Raw genomic sequence first — 22,971 nt, forward strand, 5'->3', positions numbered from 1 at the left:
TAAGGAATTAATAGTGCAAAATTAATTCACCCTCCACGTTTTTTTTTTGATTCACCAAATGTTGAACATCATTTTTGACAGCAACCAATTTTTGAGTAATTGTATCAATGTCGCCAAATGTTTTTGTTTTCACAGATTCTATTTGGCGTAGAGATTTCCTCACTAGATCCAAATAGCGAGGCGTATTGACGATGGGTGTATTGCAATAAGGGCACGGTCGGATGGAGATCTTTTGGGATTCGTTCTCAGTCTGATCCAGCACCCAAGTGTCCAGACCGTTCACTTCCACGCTGTGCGGACAGTCCACCAACTTCACAAACCTGAAATATAAAGTATACCTACATGAATTCGGAACAGATTTAAGAGGTAAACAATACATATTTTTACTCACCCAATAATATCCAGAGATCACTCATTGCCAGATCAAAATCCTTATTCTCTTAGACCTGATTCTCTTTTTGGACAGTTTTGAAATAACGTGATCGGTCGCTACAGATAGATATGTTTATGTGAATTTTAAGTAAATTTAAATGAACGAAGATACCATGGAGAGAAGGGAAATGTATGGTTTCGGATGCCACTGTGGTAGATACACTCGCAGCATCCACTTAAATAAATCAGTTCAATCGTCAAATTCAGCAACTCTTTTAGCCGAGTCTAACAAAGACAAAAAATTACTGTTTGTCACCTAATTATATTGTCTGTCCTTTGGGTTTCGAGACATTTTGACCCTGGGCAATGATGTGGTGGGTCAGATGCGCGTGGGAATGGCGGTCCCACACTTTTTTCTAGACGATTTGGAAATTTTGCATAATTTTACAAAATTTAAATTTTTTTAGGACCCAAAAATGTATTCTCTTGAAAATATTGTTTATTTAAAACGTGTTAAAAAAAATTAATACGAACACATCAACGATGTGATATTATCTGTTTTCACGTGGTTTCCATAAATTTAAAAATACAGTTCAAAATTTATGACCATTGTAAATTTAAAATTTCTTTTAACATTACTGACAGAAAGAAGCTTCTTTCCTTGGATAAATTTAGTGAGTAGGCTTTTATAGATTAAAATTTACACCAAATAATAATTAAATTAAAAAAAAATCATAAAAATAATATAATATATATTTTGAGTTATGTTGGAAACTTGTTGGTGCTGAAAATAAATCACTGCGGGTAGGGGGTATTAAAATATTATAGTTAATCAGCGCTCCCAGACTTATTTATTTAGCATTACACCACTGACCCTGGGGACCTTCTGTTTTGAAGACATCAATCGTCGCCTGACTGATAAAACAGGTGCTGTTAAACTGAGTAGGTATCTGATACAGCGAATAAGCATAGAAATCTAAAGACGATTCTAAATAAAGTTAACACGGTAACACGTTTTTATTATTTTTATTACTCCAATTGCACAAGGAAGGCGGTTATCCACAATAACAATAATTGTTAGCACAGTTAACACGTCTTACTTGATTCCAAATATATCCCATTAGAATCCCCAATTGGATAAAAAAAGTTAATGGATAATGAACTGCCTGAATATGGCATATATTTATCACTTTTTTATTGATTTAGAAGTTAAGTGATATGTTAGAAGAGCCCTGCTACAATATATCACCGTGCAAAAAGAGAATTCACATTGATACCACATCTAGATAACTTTGATTATGACATATTGTGGAAGCTGTGTCTTGAACATAGTAAAGCGCATTTAGATAGTTTTAATTAGTTATCCTGCGGGTCTATTCTATAGACAAGGCTGCTTTCGGTCCGCTACGGCAGCTAAATAGAGTAGGAAAGTATCGAATTATTAACACTTATTGTAACAATTACAATAATTTAGTTATAATTGTTACAATAAGTGCTATGTTTTAACAGCACCTCTCTTCTCTGTAATAAATTTTAAACAGTTTTGACAGTTCAGACGGTTAACTTATTGTAATTGTTGCAATAAGTGTTAATAATTCGATACTTTCCTACCCTATTTAGCTGCCATAGTGGATCGAAAGCAGGCTTGTGTATAGAATAGACCGGTTGTCACATTACACATTGGGCTTCATCTTGCGTCTTCCCGTATCTTTTTGGAAGCTACGGTTTTAACTGGTCTATATAATTCCTTAGTTCGAACCGGCTTGAGAGTGGATCTATATCAGGCATGTCCAATGTGTGATCGCGACTTTATTAGCAAGAAAATGTTTTAAGGAGACGCATATTAAACCATCTTTTATATGTTGATTTTTTACTTTCGTCTCTTTGTCACTTAACCTTTTCTATGTTTCACAATATTACTATGGCAGTATCTGACAGGCAGCAGATTTTTAACGACACACTTTGAATGTAGAGCGAAGCTCTTACTACAATCGCTGTAATACCGATAATTTGTGGCTAGTATTTCATAATTATTCAGACAGATGTCACTGTGTGTTTAATTTTTTAGTTTATGCAAATCAATCGACAGTGACTAGTAATTTGGGTTTAAATTCGGACGAGATAACTCCTGAAATTTGTATGTGCGGCCTGTCGATCACAGTCTCATTGAGTGAGATAACTCGCTGAAGGCATAGAACCGGTTAATATGTCACTTTATGTCCAATACCCATGGGCCTCACAAGGGGGGGTAGGCTGACAGGACTCTAGCCTGGCGACCCAGGCTCATGGGGGGGGCGGCATGGCAGGTCGAGCAGATAACTGAGATGAACACACATCACAAATTTGCTCTAATAGTCGCTATTTTATTTCAACAATATTAACATTAAAAGATATATGGTCATGCGATGCAATTTTTGATTATTATGTGTCGATACTCGACAATTACATAATTCAAGTGAATGTAAAAAAAAAAATCGCTAAAAATACACTGAATACCCTTTTACCTCGAACACTCTTTGAAAACGCTACTGTAACTGTAGAGCGTTACACTGCCTTTAATATTAGCGATCGGTAGGGGGACCCGCCTCGCTCGCTTTGGACATATTGACATATTTCACTTGCGTGAGGTGAGTTTAGATGGATGTCAACTTACGATTTTTTTTAAATATGGTCTACTTCAGTGGTTCCCAAAGTTGACTGGGCTCCGACCCATCTAACAAAAATTTCCAATCTTGGGACCCACCTCTTAGCTGTCTTAGAGAAAAGAGGGCATAAATATTGGTAATGCTCAGATTCCCTAGTGGCGAGTCGTGGAACTATTTAATGCTGTCTTATTTTGTTCTATTTGAAATAAAAAAATATTTTTCATAAGTGTTACCAATAGCTGAATGAAATATCAACTTTATCACTATTTTTTTTAATTCGTGTATACAGTGGCGAGGGCCCACTCAATATTGAGCACCCACTGGTGGGTCGCGACCCATAGTTTGGGAAACCATGGTCTACTTAGCTCATTCGATGTACTTCCATGTACTTTTTTATGATTTTTTAATCACTCTTCTGATTATGCTGTATAAAATAATATAAAAAATTTCGATAGGTACTGTTTACCCATGCCATTACCAATTATGAATTTGTAAAGTAATAATATGTAAAATAAATAAATTTAAATTTTATTTCCAGACAAAATTTTCAATCCTGGGACTATAGGAATTTAGCAATTTTTCTTAATGCTGGGACAGGAATAAAGTAAACACACAGAAAAAAAATCACATTCATTAGTAAATAGTTCTATCTGTTTTGGATATAAATACATAGTAAACTAACCGCCATCAGCTCTAGTAATTAAAAATAAATTATTTTTAACAAATATCACTCACAAATTAATCTAGAAATCTCGAGATCAAAACAGCGAATGGGATACTAGAATCCAGAGATGACAAATCCCGACATGTACTGACCTTGCGTCTGCATCGTCTTCATGGCCGAAAAGACATTCGGGCACTGACTTAGGGTCGCAATACATGCAGATGGGAGGACACGATTCCCCGCAGAGGCCACGGCATGGATGCTTACATTCTAAGAGGCGGCGACAGGGCTCCGAACAGGGTGGCCAATCGCAAGTCTCCCAACAAAGTCTAGTACACTTTCCGTGGTAACAGCGACGCTTGCATTTGAACTGAATAAAACAAATAAAATCATCTTTACCTATGAATTCATATGGCGGCAGGTTGTACACAAAACACTACTTCACAAAGTAACAGCAGCCAAGGTTAAGAGTGGGTATAACAGGAGGCAGTGTGATTCATACTTCAGTCTTGGAGAATCCACAGAGCGAGTACCACGTCATTTTAAATCAAATTTAGAGCAAAATCCCTGGTCATCGAAGATTTTATTTTAAAAATACAATAATAATATTATTGTCGCTAGAGCAATTCTTTGCAATGATTTATTAGGTGCCTTAAACGCTCTCGCCAGGCGGCGGAATGGAAACAATGTGAAAAATAATAACAGTATATGGGGTGCCTATACGATAATATTTATTTTTAGGCGTTATAAATAATTATTTCGTGCATTGGCTTTACTCAACCAACAAAATACAATAATGGTACCTACTCGTACCTATTGTTTCACTAGTACATATTATATTATAAAAGTAATTGCGTTACTAGTTTGTAAAAGTGTCTCTAAACTCGGGTACATCACTAGAAATATTGTACGTTTTTTTAAATATGCATTAGAATTAAACAATACTTACCTATTTTTTAAAAAAAATAATTATGTAGGTCTTACACATTAAAAATAAATACTATTCATTAATTATGTTTTTTGGATAGCACATGAAATAAAAATGTAGGTAGATATGCATTTCAACATCCTTCGTATGTTTAATTCTCGGACAATTTCAGGTTAAAAAGTTATTAATATATTATTAAGTTTATATTGTGGTAACCACATAATTGAAAATGTCACCATCATATTGGTTTCAATACTTTCTCCCAAACAGTTGATTAACAAATTGAATTTAGTAACATTTACGTACCTACCTATATTAGAAGATATTATTTTTTGGTCACCCCATTCTGTCTTCACGTCGACCGTGTTTATGATTTAAATTTAATTTAGAGACCATTTACATTTGACACAAGCATTGTCGGCGACCTTTGTATATTGCTAGTAGACCAACAATTCCGGACCACATATAAAAAAATCATATTTTCAATTCTCAAGGGCAATTCTGTAGAGCTTACCCTTAATGTTATAGTCGAGTAAAGTGATAGCAAATCCATGGCACGCATGAAAATTCTGTTGGCACCCAAAAAAATAGTACTACCTATGTAAAACGTTAAAAGGCATTTTTGTAAATGCTTTTTGCTTTTGACAGATGTCGAAAATAGTGAAATTTGATTCAAATTTGCTAATAGAAAACCAGCTTCAATCAACAAATTTGTGTAATGGGTACCACCTGTCCTGGTCCAGATTTCCCTTTGATTAGTTAGACCTATTTCGAAACCAGTATCCCAGTATTTTCAGTCAGTTTCGGAGTCATTTATAGCTAACATAATCAGTGGACCATAAGTCCTTTTTTGCTTCAATTTCATACGTTCAAGCTCCATCTCTATAGATAGAAGAAAGTTATTATCAACATTAATGGTTAAAACCGAAGCCGCCTGTTTGATGTTTCCATTCTGACGTAGCTGCTTTGGAAGTGATGATGAAACCTTATAAATGCTCAAAACAACTGTTTACTAAGCTTCGAGAACAAATGTGTGTGCAGTAGTATAACTTTATGAGTAATGAGGAGATTAAAGGATGGACCATTCAGCCTCTCGTCATATTGAAGTTGAGAAAGTGAAATTGGACGTGGCTTGGCAACATGGTGTGGTTGCCTCAAGAGAGTCCTAACCAGACCTGTCCTTCAAGCCGACCTAAACATCATCGACAGGGTGTATACGGTGGAGATACAAGATGCTGACAACCTGAGGAGAAGAAGAAACTTTGGGTTCCTGTATGTACCTTACACGGTTGGCAGGGGACTCCGCAGGGCAGAGGGCACTCGGAATGTTGGCACTTTACAGAGCATGGGCGCTTACATGGCGGACAAGATTCGCGGCAAGGCTCTTCACAGCTGAAAACCGAATCATGATAAAAATCAGAAAGCTTGGACCATACTATGAGTCTTACAGAGCTTTTGTGTCACAAGTACTTGATGGAACTTCTGCAATATTTTTAGTGTGGTACAACCAATGACATAAATAATGTCATTGGGTAGAACACAGTGGTAGGCACAGAAAATATTCTTGGCTTATTGTAACATGATGGCGGAATTTTCATAAGCACCATCCTTATCTTTGGCAGTTGATGTAAATGATAACACTTTGGTTCTTTGATCTACATAATATTCTGAATAATTATAGTTCAGCGTATTTGGCAACTGTTCTATGTACAATATTAATACGGTTTGTCTTGTTACATTCATTCAAACACACGTCGGAAAATAGTATGTGAATTTTCCATACGTGTGATTCCAACCCGTTACCAACAGCTTAGAAGGCAAACACGGCGCTGCTTTAGTTTAATATAACTGTTTGTATGCAATTAAAAAAATTGGAATTTTATGTAAAATAGAACAAAACCAAAAGCAGCCATTTCCGGGGTATTTAAAAAAACATAAAAAATAATCTATTATCTATTATTATCTATAAAATTGTATCTATTATCAGATAATCTATTTATTAGAGAAGGTAAAGATGATAAAACATAGTAAGTACCCGTGACCGCACACGAGAATGTGGCCACAATTTTCTTGACATGGCATGTGTAAGCGACCACCGAAGCATTGCCCGCAAGTCCCTTTGCATTTGTGTCCACACCCCTTCAGCACATGACTGCACTCTTCTTTGCAATACTTCATCATAAAAAATGATGCTTTCTCATTATCTATAACATAGAAATAAGTGGATATGATTTTTCAACATTCAAAATTATTTGTTTTTTAGATATTCATCACGAATTTGGTGGTAATTCATTACAATTTTTAATGATTTTGAAACAAATGTTTTATTTAATTTGTATAAATCGAAAAAATGTACTTAACAATAACAATCAAAACCATTATACATCATGGAATTCTATCACGTAAACGCCAGTTGAATCAATACATTTTTATGATTATTACTAGCTGACCCGGCGAACTTCGTACCGCCTCAGAATCAATAATCTTGTGTTAACTTATTAGCTGAATTAAAATACTCAAAATGAATTTAGTTCAATAAATGTGCAAAAATCAAATCAAAATGAAATAGATTACATAGTTTTGGTTGGTTCAGATTTCGAAGCATGATAACTACCAAGTCAATCTTCAGTTGTAAATTGTGTGGTGGCAAGCCAGGCAGATCAAATGAGTTTAAAAATTCAGTTGGATAGTTGGTTGCTTCGTCTTCGTTTGTTACACAGTCGATAGATTTCAAGGAATGCAGTGGACCAACGATTTGATTTTGAATTGTGAAGTTTAAGTGATCCACATCTTTGTTCTTTGCCGCAAGACTGCTCATTCACTCAACCAATTGTGATTTTTATGGTTAGCAATGATGTTCGGTAACACTTTGTTGATGAGTTCATCCTTAGTTGAGACGAAATTGCAAAAATTCAGCGGAAACGAAATCAATCCGTTCGATTCATCGGCCGTTACCGATAGTCAGCAATTGCTTGGAGATATTTTCGGCAGATGGATCGTTTAGCAATGCAACTCGCATGTTTGTCGTCAGCTGAAGTTTCTTCACATAGCGCCACAGAGTCGATGATTTGAGGCAAGCATTTATTTCATCGGCAGCGGCCAATCTTGGAATGACTGGTAGTATTTGGCGGAAATCGCCAGATAGTAGAATCATTACGCTTTCAAAACTTCTTGAGTCATTACGCAGATCTTTCATAGTTCGTTTGAGTGCTTTCAATGCGCGTTTGTGCGCCATTGTGCATTCATTCCAGGTGATGATTTTACTTGCTAACAAAACTTTAGCCATTGCTGAGTGTATTGCAATGTTGCATGTCGGTTTTTCAGTCGTTTGCAGGTTTAAGGGCAATTTCAACTTTGAATGAGGCATTCGGCATCCTTCTAGTCGAGGAAAAATAAGCCACCATTTTCATCATTAATGTATCGTACACTTCTTTCTGTTGGGGCTTCAACAGTGGTACATTCGTTCGAACTGATTGGTTCAATGCATCTCGATCATATTCACGTTCCAATTCTCGATTGAAAGCGTCGTTCATTCCACGATGTGGCGTTGGCATTCCTAACTTGACTAACAAACTGCCGCACATGAGGTAACACATGTATTTGATCTTTAAAAACAAAGCCTGGTTATGTATCTCCTCATTCACCTTGAGATCGGGATTCCCTGAACTGACACGAATTCGATGTAAAATGTCTTCTGACATGTCATCCTTGTTCCACAGTTCAGGTGGATTTGATCGGAAGCATGTCGAAATAATGATAGCAAATCATGTGCGCATCTGATTTGGAGATGTAAAAACAATTGCTTCAGCGATTGTCATATCCCAATGACTATCGTTTTCAGGCAAATTGAAGACATGAAGCACAAAATGTTGGGCACACTACACCATTGACAGTAAATTTCGACTATCATTCTTTCTTTTGTTTGTTTGTTTCTTGTTTATTGTTTCTGTCATGTATCAGAAATGGCGTTGTATACGGATTTAAATTTTTTGTGATTTTCTTTTATTTTCGAATGCGCGAGTTCATTGTTCAAAATGTCAAAATGTATGAGAAAATGAATTTTCTTCATAATTTATTTTTTCCGTGATTTATCCAATGTTATAATAGTTATTCTGCTATTCGGGGAGGAGACAAATCCAACAAATCAAAGATCATTAAAATCGGTCCAGCCGTTCTTGAGTTATAAATGGTGTAACTAACCCGACTTTGTTTTATATATATAGATAATATCCAGTATTCACTGCATATAAAATGTTTAATTTTTAGAGCCCTGAATTAACAAAATATGTATTGAGATATTTCTACAAGAGTGATTGCTTTAAACTGGACTGATTTTGTTCACTTTGCATCAACGTGGAAACACAATAAGATCTACACGATCATTTCGATGTAATGAAAGTATGTAGCTTTTATTTTAAATATTTTGTTTCGTTTTGGAATCACGATAATATTATTGTGTGCCTGGAATTCACGTTTTCCCTCTTTTTATGTCGCCACGATGGCCGAGCGGATACGTCGCCCTATAACGTCGTGGGTCCCAGGTTCGAATCCAGGGTCTGGCAAATAGACATATTATTTTGTATTCGAGTCGGAGTATGGTTTCATTTTAGTATATTTTATACACGGTGTATGTTTATATTTTCCACAATTTTCGTCTGAATTATTCAAATTCAATTACAATTATTAAAATGTATAATTTAATATGAATGTGAATGTACGCATGTGAATATTATAGGCACATCTATTATAGACATATCTGTAGTGCCCAAGGCCAATGTTATACTACACAATAAATTGGAGGGTGATCTTTTATTTATCAAATTAAGGATGGGATGTTACGGTCGCTTGTTGATGACTTATTTTTTTTATTGTTTACACAGGTACATTACGTTTTGTTTGTCAAGATTTTTTTTTTTGTGTGAAATAAAAAATTCAGTAGACTCTTCCCTCTATTTATGTTTAATACCTATTGACAGTTGTTTCAGAAAACATAAAATCAGGATTTACTGTAGTTACTCATTTCCAAACATTTCAATAAAATTAATAAGTATATATTTTTTTATTTATTGGTCTAACGGGGATAATTTAATACCAGTGTTCCGCAGAGCCTGAATAGGTGTTCCGTGACAATTTGGGAAGGTTTAATACATTGCAACATTTATTATGCTTTCTTATTATGCTGCAACGAAGTAAAAGTGCAGGAATAGGCTAGACGCTACACCAGATATTAGAATGCAACTTACCAATATTGTGCCCGATAAAGACATGCAATTCAAGGACTCATAATCATCAAAGTCATTAAGTGCTTTATTTATTCATATTTTTATGTTTATATTATACGAGTACTATAGTTCTATATTTAAAAATAATTACTATATAAATAATGTGTCTTAATAACTTTTTTTTTTATTTTACTAGTAGGAATTAATTATCCAACCTAAAAAATAAGCTAAATGCTTCGTTAAAATTTCCTGATTTGCGAAGTGTTCCATTACAGAAAAGTTTTGGAAACCCTGATCTACACAAACAATATGGATGATCACTGATAGATATAGATCACTATAGATCAGTGCTTCCTACGGGTTACCGCGAGGGCCCTCAAGGTATTATTGGGTGGCACTTATTTCCAATTTTCATCCTCTTGGCTGTAAATAGGGATTGAGATACCGGTACCTATCCAATTATTTATCGATGCCAAAATACCATTTTCAAAAATCAAAAATACCGGCATTTTCGGTATTAAGAAGGCATACACGTACCTACACGTTTTTCAAAAATGAATTTATGTTATTTTTTCATTACTAACTACTATACTGTATATTATTAAATTTATTGTAAAAGTTTTATGCTGCCAAAACTCAAATAATATGTGAACTGAAACCAAACAAAAGTTAAATAATATTGAAACAAAATCCCTCAAATATACTTAAGTATAGAATTGTTGCGATGAATTAACATAATATTTCGAAAAAGGAAACATTTGTTGCAAATATTTCCAATTATTAATTCTATTCTATTCTATTTGTTACTATAATTATAACTAGTACATCCAACAAACGTTAAACTTCATAGAGATTTTTCTGTACCAGGACTTATAGGATTTGTAAAAATTAACAGTTTTAAAATATTATGATCTATTTATACATATTTACGTAGGTCAACATAATGTAGGTACCTATGTACTTTAGGTTGCTATAAAATAGTGTTTTAAATTGATATATTTATCGATAGGTACCTACTTCTTTTTTTTTCTGTATGTTTTGGTGAATAGCGGTATTTATACCGGTATTCAATAAGAAATACCGGCATTGGTATATTCATTCGGTATTGCAATCCCTAGCTGTAAATGAAGTTCATTAATTACGGTAGATATAATCAAAAATATTGTACCTAGTACATAATAATATGTATTATTTTACAGTTTCCGTGAATTTATTGAATATGATATTTTTCCGTCCCACATAACGAAAGGTGCTGATATAAAATATTTAGTCTGGATCTGTATTGCGAGCCAACTGTGACAAGTCGTCCACATTCTACCATGGCAATCTATCCATTGACATGAGTCAAAGTATAAAATATTGTATTAGTCGAGACAAAATACAGTTGAATAAGTTAACATCCCTGAGTGACACTGAGATGCTGTCTGGAAATCAGCACGCTTATAGTTTATCACGATTATTCATCTAAACACCTAATGACTGTTCAATTTTATAAAACAAGCTTCTTTTAGGTGAAGGTGATTTCATCTGATTGCGGCCCTGGTGAATACATCTCAAAATCAACAATATGGGCTAGTTATAAAATGAATGACTTGCAGCTTATCATTTGAACAAGGTTCATGGGGTAGTTTTTTTATCAATACTTTCATTCGAAAAGTAAATATTCTTACACAAAAGTCCTAAGGAATCGTCCATACTATGATGTAATGCCTTAATGGGGGAGGGCAGGGCTCGAAATGGAACAGAGCGCCGTTCTGGTTCATAAAATCCCCAAAATTTTTCGCTCTGCCTCATGGAAAAAGTATTTGTCGCCTAGATAGGCCATATAACACGAAAATCTAACACTTATTTTTATAAAAAACACACATAATTAGATAACTATGTTAATATTTTTGTAAAATTATCGAGCGCTCCGGTTCGTAAAATTTTCCATTTCGAGTGTTGGGGGAGGGAATCATATAGTAAAATGTGATGATTTGTGAAGAAGGGGATAATGGAAATTGTTGAAAAATGACATTAAATCACTGAAATCTAAGAGAAATACTGCAAATGTGACATAATAATTTAGACAGGGGATGAGAGAGATTTTTTACAAAATTTGATGGTGGGTAAAGAGAGGTGTCAAAAAATACCCAAAATCTACGACCCCTACAAAAGAAGGTGGGTTTGATTTGATACAAATTTATAGTGCGCAGAAAATGTCAATCCATCGTTCCCTTACCCATTTCGGCTTTGTTGCATGGTATGAGGAACTTGTGCCTGCATAGTGATGGGAAGGGGTTGGTCACGAGGATTTCGCAAGCTTTATCATCACAAGGGGAACTGCAGAGCCTTTCGCACAGGTGGCCGCACTTCAGTTGTCGTCCGCAGATCGATTCACAGAACGACAATTCAACATTCCCGATGCATGTTGTTGAAACCATATGGCCACATGATCGAGGTTTCATTACCTAAAATTTTACAAAACAGAAAGATCAACATACTATGCAACTTCTATATTTTGGCTGATATGTCATTACGGGGAAATTCGGGAACTAAAAATCCCTCCCCCCTCTTTTATCTGCATGTCTTTGGGCAAAGAGCTTGTGATTTCTAGATTATTTCTGAAATATTATTTTAGTCAGTCTTCCGAGAGGGACATTTATGTCAGAACGTATTTTCCTGATTCTGCTGTAGATCTTACAGGCGAATGAATATTTTTGCAGATGGTCATTTAACAAAAATTACAGCAATAGGCCATATATGTGCCATATAAACAATTCTAATTGATTTAAGTTTTTTACTATTTCATTTGAATCATTTTTAGTGACCTGAGTTCCGCTTTTCAGCATATTCAGGCGCTGTGCACATTCACATGACGTGGTAAATATGCAACTTTATACCTAGTTCCTTACGGCTTATAGATGAGACTATCAATTTCAAAGTAGGTAATCTTCATATTATCCTATCATTTTGGGATAATCGCCAAAAACTGCATCACATTTAGGACTGTTAAAAGAATATTTTCTTTTTGTAAATGCGAATAGTGAAACAAAATGTCATTTAAATTAATAATAAAACTTGTTTTAAACATTAGTTGTAAAATATACACCTATATTATAATTATTACGAAGCTAAATTTAATATCTATAAATACTAACTAACAGTGCCAGCTGCCTCGTTAGTCTTTGCAGCTCGCTTGGCGTACCAAATAATACCTAGCAGTAGATTTTAATACTCGTAACATTATGAAATAAATTTAATAATCATAAAATCCATTGATTTGAGAGTCTTTATAAATAAATCGTACTTCTCATTGTTGCCCATATTCAAATCCAGAAATGTCCACAGAAAAACTAAGACCCGGCTCTATAAAACCGTCATATGCACAGTCGTTGCATACGGGTGCGAGTCATGGACACTAAATATGGAAGCAGCTGAAATGGTGGACTGCTTTGAGAGAAAGATCCTGATGCCGATATACGGACCCATGAATGATGGTGGGGAGTAGAGAATTAGGTACAACGCGGAACTATACCGCTTATACCAAGATTCAAAACTCTCCACCTTCATAAAACTTCAGAGGCTAAACTAGGCAGGCCATGTCCAGCGCATGCCAGAGTCACGAATACCGAAGAAGATCCTCGAAGGAAACCCAGGGGGGAAACGCCAGTGAGAAAGCCACGCACACTATGGGGTGACAACATTACAAAAGATGCCAACCAGCTGCTAAAAATCATGAACTGGAAAAGACGTGCGGAGGACCGTTCCAGCTGGAGGATGGCGATGGAGGAGGCCAGGGCTAGACTTGAGCTGTAGCGCCATCGAAGAAGTAGAAGTTCGGATGGCATCATGGTTTTTTTATTGAGATAGATTTTGCTCAGTTTGACGTTATTAATGAGGATACGTTTTTTTTCTTCAGTATAGAAAAAGCCATTAAATTTGACAATTGGCTAAAAACTGGTGAAAATGCAATGGAATGTTAAACTTTTTCGCGCTATGACAATCGTTGAACGCCAATGTGGCTTTATTAAATTTAAATAAACACATTGAACGCTGAGAAGGGCAAAGCATATAGAATAGAAATATTGAAGGTTATAAGTGTCATATTAAGGGCCCACATGCCCAACGTAGGTCAAAATGTAGATTTTATGGTCTTTTCAGAGCATAACCCTGGACATTCCTTAAACGTTGTAGATGATACATTTATATAATTATGAAGCCTTATTATCCTTTATATTTATTTTAAACATTTGGTGACTGCATAAAGTATTTTTATTACATAAAATAGTATTCTTTTAAACCTCTCGATCTAATGATTTAGAATATAGTCATATTTCAGTACATCGATGTCCAGTGGTGTTAAGATTTTTTAGATTTATTAATTTTTAAACGCATTTATAAAACTATTAGTAAAATTTATGTTAATATTATATAGTGAAATATACAAGATACAAAAAATATATTTATAATCGCTGTGATCCCAAACTTGATAAGAATTAGGCATTTTGTTATTAAAAAAATGGGCACGATTAACACATTTGAAGATAATTCTAAAGATACTGATTATAAGATATGTTTTTGAAAACCTAACATAATCTTATTGTGCGATAATAATGCATCGAAATGTATGAACATATCAAATTTTCAATTAACAATAATTATTATTGGATCGAAAAGTATTTGCGAGATCCCAAAAAGGTATTTAATATAATGAGATAAACTGTTTTCGTAAGAAAAAATATATATATAGCTCATGCGGTCACCTGCAGCATATTTACCAATAAAAATTCTTACCATGCAAGGGTCACATTCTTGGTGACATTTCTTGGTGCAACGATGGTCGGCGATGCAATACTTTTTGTTCCGAGTGCACGGCATGTTACAGATGAACTGAAAATTAATATTCATGAAATTATTTTCTATTTTTAGACAGTTTTGTTTAGTGGTGCCGTTTGTTGATCGTTATGCGTTAGTTCAGTTTTTATCAATTTTAAAATTGCCTGGCACTTGGTAAAAGAATAAAAAGATTTCTTACGTTTTCATGGCCGGGATCATCTTTGTGAAAATTTCGAGTGCACACATGTCCACACTGCAGTCGGTAAACACATTTTTTCTCACATAAAACTTTAAGTGAATCCATATCCATAGTTATAACAATTTATTTAGTCTGAAACAATGATACAGAATACCTACATGAGTTTTGAATGAAGCCACAAAGTACCATGAATTGAAATCCAATTTATTTTTTGAGTTTTGGGAATAGTATGATTGAGACTTCCCTCTGATTAGCGACGGGCAAAACATCGAGAGCGTCGACTGCTTCAAATACCTGGGGATACACATCACGGGAGATGGCGTTTTGCAGAGAGAGCTCGCTATCCGAATGGTAATCGCTGGAGCAACATTTAACTCAATGCGGAGTGTCTGGGACTCACGATCGTACTCAGTCAAAACCAAATGCCACCTCTCATCACGCTGAGAGTGAAGAGGCGACGATTGATCTGGCTCGGCCACATGCTGCGAATGCCAGAAGAGGACTTCAACCTGGCTTGCCTGTTCTTCAAGCCGACCGGATTCCGGCGTCTTGGAAGGCCGCTAAATACTATCTATAGAGTGTATACGGCGGAGCTACGGGATACTGGTCTGACATGGAACGATGCAAGAAGACTGGCGAGCGACAGGGATTTTTGGACGCATCGCGTGGTGTCCATATGCTCCAACTAAGGGGCGGATATGGCCAAAGAAGATATTTTACAATTTGGAAATGGGCAAGACACATAGCTCGAAAATTAGACAAGTGAGTGGCTCTCGTAGTCCAATGCGTAAGGTGCTGGCCTTTCATCCGGGAGCTCCAAGGTCGACCTGGTGAGGTCATAATATTATTATGTGATTTTCCCAAAGCCTGTGTGTTGGCGATTGTTTCATCTCTATTACTAAATACACTACTGTCATTGACACTTCACGTATATTTAGGTACCTACTACGCATACTGCGTGCGGGTGTGCTCATCAACCGGCCGTCACGTCAAGTTCAGTCAAGTTTAAGTATCTTATCTATGGTCAAGTTGCATTGACTGACTGTCGTGACCATAGACTAATATACGTCGTGACGGAAGCTATGTTTATTGATAGAAATTACCAAAAGAAATATCTGAAAGATAATTGGATCGATAGCTTAGTAGTTATGCCAGCGCTCCATTGGCACGCAAGTCAGACGATTTACAGTCTTCGGACTTTTTTTTCGCGTGGAGCACCCCAGATCTGCAGACTTTTTAATCCGCAGACCAGGCTCGCTGGATTTCAAACATGTTTGATATTTTTGCCAGACTTCGTCAGTCGATCACTATGCGAATTCTATTTGTCATTAATACGCAATCATTCGGACCGGAAAAAAATCTGTAATTGTTTTAAACATTTTCATTGATTAATTTGTTAATTTAGACATTATAAAATGAGAGATTTACAATTAATTTTTTTATTTGTATTTATGAAATTCATAAAATAAATCGTAAAACTTGTGTTGTTTTCACTGCTATATTATTTTATGCAAGTCTACATATAAATAACACAAAATTATAGGATTATCGGAAGACATTACGAGAATCATAACTTTTCACTTTTGACAGCTCGACTTTTTTATTCGTTCGTTGATCAGTAGCAGAGCATAGACAAATCGGACGATTTATTGTCTTCGGACTTTTGGCTCGCCAATGGAGCGCTGGCATTAGAGGCATCGTCCAGCAAATAAAATATGTGTATTTGAATTGATTTTTAAGAGATATTTTTGGTGTTAATAACCCTTATATATATTTCATTACAAATGTTAGTAGGTAGATACATATTCTAAAAATTGTTGTGTGGCTGTAAAAAGTCTTGAATAAAAAATAATTGAATTAATAGTTTTAAGCTGTCACGTAGCTATTGTAACAGATTGTCTCACTGCCAGCGCTCGAAATGGAAAATTTTACGAACCGGAGCGCTCGATAACTTTACGAAAATATTAACATAGGTACTTACCTAATTCTCGAATTTTACAAAGTGTGTTTATTTTACATTTTTTTGTTATATGGCCTATCTAGCTCAGACGGTAATATTAATTTTTCCACGAGACGGAGCGATACTTTTGGGGATTTTATGAACCGGAACGACGCTCCGGTGCGTCTTCTTATCGTTGTTTTATTGTCTTTTTCAGACTCCTTACGGATGTTTGTCAATTCTTTAATACACACACCCACCACATCTATAAATACCCCGGCGTCCACCGGCAGACACGTAACTTCCACTAGGCCCTAACATAAATGCAGCATGTTCCCAAAAAAGCAGCCTTGATGCACCAAAACAGTCTATGCGACTTTTCGATCCATCGCGTGCGTATGGTAGATGTAAAATATATTTAAGCAAGGTGTCGCTAAAGCTGCAGCCGAACGCCATTTTCAAAATGGAATGTATACTCTCAATAAAACACAACCTTGAAATTTTAGACAAGCACTTCACTATTAAAACAATATGATCCGACCCCAAATCTCCTGTGAGCAAGCTTTGAAATATTTATTGAATATTACGACATATTTAGCAGCGTATGATTGGCATCCATATTGGCTATATCTATAAGCCGTTTAAAACTTATAACATAATACCCTTGTTTCTGATGACTCTCGGGTGTAGGGCCATTTTTAGTGACTTCTTTTCGTGCAAACTATTAAAGCGAATCATCCACTAATCGTGGCCTATGCCTATGCAGGGTTAATTAATAAATTAAAAGGTTTTCTTACTCGAACAAAAGATGGCTCAACAATAATAAAAAAATTAAAAATGTCCCAAGGTACAACGCTTTCCTCTGCTAAAAAAATATTGAATCTAAGAGACGTCGCTATGACAGTAGTTCAGACTCGGATTCAAACCGCTCACTACGATGTGCTGATTATAAAGACTACAATCCCAATGATGAGGTAGATAGTGAAACTGAGAAGGCGTAACAAAATATGCCACTAATAAGCAGCAGGAAATGGAAACAGTGTTGACGTTGAGGAGCACGAAGCGAAGTCACAGATGGCACAAGAGAACAAGGAAAAAAGTGGCACGAGAACTGAAAGAACGAAAATTACATCAATGATCAGGAAATAGCGAGAAATAGAATTTTGGAGTAGGAGGTGGAGCCAGAGAAGTACCTATAGGTAAGCTGGAAAGTCAAAACAACATAATATAGACGACAAGAGATCTAGATATTACAACCAAGTTTTTAAGATATACACAATGGTGAGTATTACTAGCCCACAGTTGAGGATATCAGCATCATAATATTATTTACTAATGATATTATAAAAAAATTACCCATACCGTTAAAACTTGACGTGGTACTCTGTTTTTCGGCGTTAAATTTCCGCACAAAGTTGAATAATTTTGTAATAAAATAATAATGAAAAGTATGCAACACAATTTCCAACGGTTTAAAAGCTGTGTATTTCTTTTGTTTTTATTTTTATTTAGTTCTATTTTTAAACATGTGGCTACATTATTTGTATGAAAATACGAATGGCGGGCATCTTTATCTATTAACCGATGTAGCCAGTATATCAAAATTTATTCCTATGTTTGCAAATCATGTAGAATAATATTGTTGCTAACTTGTAAAAGCAACAACAATTCTACCGATTTTATAATAATTATACAATACATTTCATACAACAATTCTGTGCAGGTAAAAATGCCTATAAAATTACGATTGATTACGATCGTTGTTCACTTGTTTTGTTTCCATTCAGCAGTGTTGCCGGGGACAATTTAAAATTTCAGTTGAATTTGGCAAAAAAATCAATGGATTCGATAAAATTTAATATCAGTATATTTTGGAAAATGCAATATATTAGATATGATTTAAAAATAAGAAGATAACTTATCTTGTGTATATAACGATCTTGATGCACCTCAGAATGTGGTATTATTTAAGTTTAATAATCATGAAATATTATATAATAACAAAAAACTATTCAGTGGACAGAAAACCCTTTGTAAACCTGATTGAAATTTTTGAATAATGCCTCCGTTCTTATTCGGTTTCCTGTTACTTGATACTATTCACAATAAGCAAGCCCCTCCTCCCACGGAGCAACTGAAATCTGACGGAACTGAAACTAAAATTCCAACCAGTATCGTGCTAATGTATTTCAATGGCGGCTTGCTGACGGCGAGACTGGAATCTCTCAGTTTCAAAACAGTCGCGAAGAGACGCGACATGCTAGTCACGCGGTCTCTCAAGTTTCCAGTCACCGTAAAACAGTGGTACCAGTTTCAGTAGATTCGGTGAAAAATCATATTTTCTTACCAAAATTGTTAGCACTGTGTAGCAATTAGTGTCATGCTATAAAAAGCATAACAACCCAAGACGTCAAAAGTACAAGATAAGAAAAATTGAATTAACCTAATTGTATTCGAGTAAACGCAGCAGCGTGCGTGTTGTCGGTTTTCGTACAAAACAGCTGATGGTCCAGTTTGACAGTTTGAGGTTATGTGATTATTATTTCAAGTTGGTTTTAGTAGCGCCGTGTGCGAATCATCACATTGGTCAGTTTATGAGTTCCATCACCAACCAGTTCCGTCAGATTTCAGTTGCACCGTGGGAGGTGGGCCTAACACAATTTTATTGTTCAACCCATTAAATTATAATATATTTTGCCGGTCATAAATACAATAATCATATAATATTATGTTGTATATTGTATGAAATAGGAATAATAATATTCATCATCATCATTATGGCACTACACCCATGGTGGGTCTGACGATCCAGCGCCGACACTCTCCAATTGCTTTGACGGAGCATTTTTAAATCTCTCGAGGCACACACAGTCGATCCATCTCAATTTCGGCCGTCCAGATCTTCTCTTGCCATCAGGGGTGGTGTACATAGCCCGCTAAAGCCACTCGCCCGCGCTACTTTCGTGATTTTTTTTTTTCGTTTTCGTTACCGCCGTGTGCCTGTGCGATGTTTTCATAACGAATCCGCCCGGGTGGTCAAAACAAAAGCATATTCCATACTAAAAACAATGCTAAGCACTTTTAACAAAGTGATTCCACCATGATCTCATACGTTTTACGACAATTTTATATTTGGCTGACTAATTAGATTCTAATTCTAATTATTAAAATCTCGCTAACCCATTCATTAAGTCTTTACTATCAGAAACAGCAATCTCATTTAATATAATATGTACACACTAAACACAATATTATTGATTTTACGAATTTTTATAAATAAAAATCGAAATGAAATTTGTAAATAGTTTAACATAACTTAAAAATTCCACATAATATGTACGATTCAGGTAAATTCCGTGAAGTGAATTTGAGAAATATTATAAATAAAACAAGGAACATTTAGTTAGACGTTTCAGCCTAACTAACCTAAGCTGTCTTCTTTTTATAGAAAGTAAACCATAGCGCACTACCAGAAAATACTATTCTGGAGACCTACTGGTCACATAGGGCAGTGCTCCGCAACCTTTTCTCACCCATGGCACACCAAAGATATTCCCAGAATTGCGCGGCACACCACAGGTAAAACAATTTATACATCAAAACATGGACCCCACATGCTGAAGCGGGCCCCTTACCTATCGCTAAGGTTAAAAGCAGTGTGATACTCTAAAGTAGGTAGTGTTTTTCAAATGGTGTTCGAGGTGAAATTAATGGTATTCATTGTATGTTTAGCTATTTTTTGTATTTATTAATACAAACACTCCCCAATCGCATATTTAAAAATATTAGTATCAGCGTAGTAATATACCGCCAGCGAGTAATATTCCATTTAACCATTAGAAAAGATTTGTAATTTGTGTTTATCTCACTTATCTGATTGATCTGCCACTGACTGTTTATCATTTTTAATTTCAACTTGAGTTGAAAAACGGTGCTCACATAGGTATATGTCGTATAAAATTGGAGCTGAACTGCGATAGCCTCGTCGGAAATCCGAAGATATTCTTTATTAACCGAAATCCAGAAAATACCCAATGGAACATCGGCGAAATTCATTTTAAGCGTCACGTCGTTCCTCAATTCAACAAAATTTCTCACGAATATAATTATAGAGTAAGTGCTTCTGTAGAATTTCCGGCATTGGTTGCAAAAGGGTTTCGAATCCAGTCGTATTGATTGTATGAAAGTAATGATGAAATTTATTTTGCAGCAAAGTTTTGGGCCAGACTCAAAATTCATTGCTTGTTTTCAATGGTAGTGAATTTATTTAATATATCTATGGTAGTGAAGCATATTAATATATTTTCATTCTGACCATGCATTTTTTTATTAATTTCATTCAGGTACTCAAATATATTACCAGCCATGTCGCAAATTTGGCCATCAAGTAAGTATTATATAATATACAAAATTATTTGCATTTTTTTACACAATGCGCCGCGGCACACCTAGCATCGTCTCGCGGCACACCAGTGTGCCGCGGCACACCGGTTGCGGAGCACTGTGTTAAATGATGCACCTAGTATAGTGTCATTATAGGGTGAAGATTCTGATTAATCAATGCAATCTTATATGGAGTGTTAAACTTTTCCGCATTATAAATAATAATTGTTGGACGCTAATGTGGCCTTATTAATTTTAAATAAACACATCGAACGCTGAGAAGAGACAAAGCATATAGAACTATATAAGCGCCGTAATAATGTAGTTGGACAACGCAAATTTAAATGTCGAGAAAACCACCGAAATGTGTAAAAAAGGCGATTTTCAATGTGATTTATCTCTGAAAATATCAACTAGTTAAAAAATATAATATGCTCGACGCAAATTGAAATATCCCGAAATGTGTAAAATAAAAGTAACAATACTAATAAGTGTGTTATCCAAGAGATATAAGAATAATTATAATAGGGATACATTATGATGGAATAGTTACTACGGAATCAAAATAAATGTGAAAAAAGTAAAAATGGAGGTTACTGACTTTGAAATTTAATTTGTGCCGGTTGTGTAATATTATAGTATATTAGTCTATGGTTGTGCCTGGAAATTCCAAAACATCTCGAACGGTAAAGAAGCGTGTGAGTGAACATACTTACTTACTTACTTACTTAGGATAATGCTTTCGAAATTATGGGGCGCCGGACGGTATTTACGGACCGATCCCCTTTATATGTAGTTCCTATCTCTGGTGTAAGCTTGATTTTTGTTGGTGAGGCCCGGCCTCGGTGGCTTCGCGACCGAGCGAGGCCGGGTTGGTGTTCTCAGTGAGTTGATCTGGGTGGGTTTAAAAGTAAAGTAAACTTTACGTAGGTGTCCGTCAATTACTTCGCATGTTTCTTCTTCTGGTCAATTTCCATGGCTTCCGGTCGTCCAACTGAGCCTGGAAGAGCTCTGAGTATCGCAGCTCAGAGCTCCGCTTCTTGGCAGTTAGTAGAGGAAGGCTTCGGTCCTTGCGTGGCGGCGACTGCCTATCGGCGATTGTTCTTCTTTCTTCTTGCTTTCTTGGTCATCTGATATGGTGTTTCATCAGGGTTTGGTGTTTCATCTGGGTTTTTATTTATTTTGCTTAGGCGGTAGTTCAGTGCCTCTAGGTATTCGTTTACTAGGACGCTTATTCTTAGGTCTGAGTAGGAATTTTCACAGTCTAATGTTTCCTTGATTGCTTCTGTGGCATTGAGGTCGAATCTTAGGCTACTTTCGGAGCGTTCAGTTCTATGTTCTAAGAGGGTTTTGATTCCGTAGCGGAACGAACGTTCACGTTCGTTTTCGGGTTTTGATTCCCTGATGCTTTTGGCCAGTTTGTCCCTTTCCTCAGCATAGTTCAATTCCGGTGGGTTTGAAGCTGTTGCGTCCGGGAACTCGTCGAGCTCTGATTCGGGTTCAGTTTCTGGGTTTGAGTCGGGATCAGATTCTGGGTCAGAGTCGGATTCAGTTTCTGGGTCGGATGTTTTGCCAGCTTCTGAACCCGGAGTCTCATTTGTTTCTATTTCCGGTGTCGGGCTGACGGCGATGTTCACCTCCTGTGGTTCATCGGTGGTTGAGAGTTGAAGTGATGTGGTCTTGGGGCTGTCAGGCGGAAGGTCATCCGTCTGTGTTTCGTTGTTGGTGGTCTGTGAGGATGCTGGTGGCGCCGGGATATCTGCGTGCTGTGTTTCCTTGTGCTCGCTGGCTTTGTGTGGTC

General features: G+C 35.9%; 1 protein-coding gene across 1 annotated transcript in view; it reads left to right on the plus strand.

The window, feature by feature from the left end:
* The window catches only part of mEFG1 (mitochondrial translation elongation factor G 1), a 92,523-nt gene that overhangs the window by 44,626 nt on the left and 24,926 nt on the right, over positions 1-22,971 (plus strand). Inside the window, exon 14 of the mRNA XM_085955442.1 lies at positions 136-366. The gene's annotated coding sequence lies outside the window, so the exon portion shown is untranslated. The remainder of the gene's footprint in view (positions 1-135; positions 367-22,971) is intronic.

Source organism: Rhyacophila brunnea, unplaced genomic scaffold, assembly GCF_057557595.1.
Source record: "Rhyacophila brunnea isolate RB1 unplaced genomic scaffold, BYU_Rbru_1.0 scaffold_5, whole genome shotgun sequence".
Taxonomy (NCBI): Eukaryota; Metazoa; Arthropoda; class Insecta; order Trichoptera; family Rhyacophilidae; genus Rhyacophila; species Rhyacophila brunnea.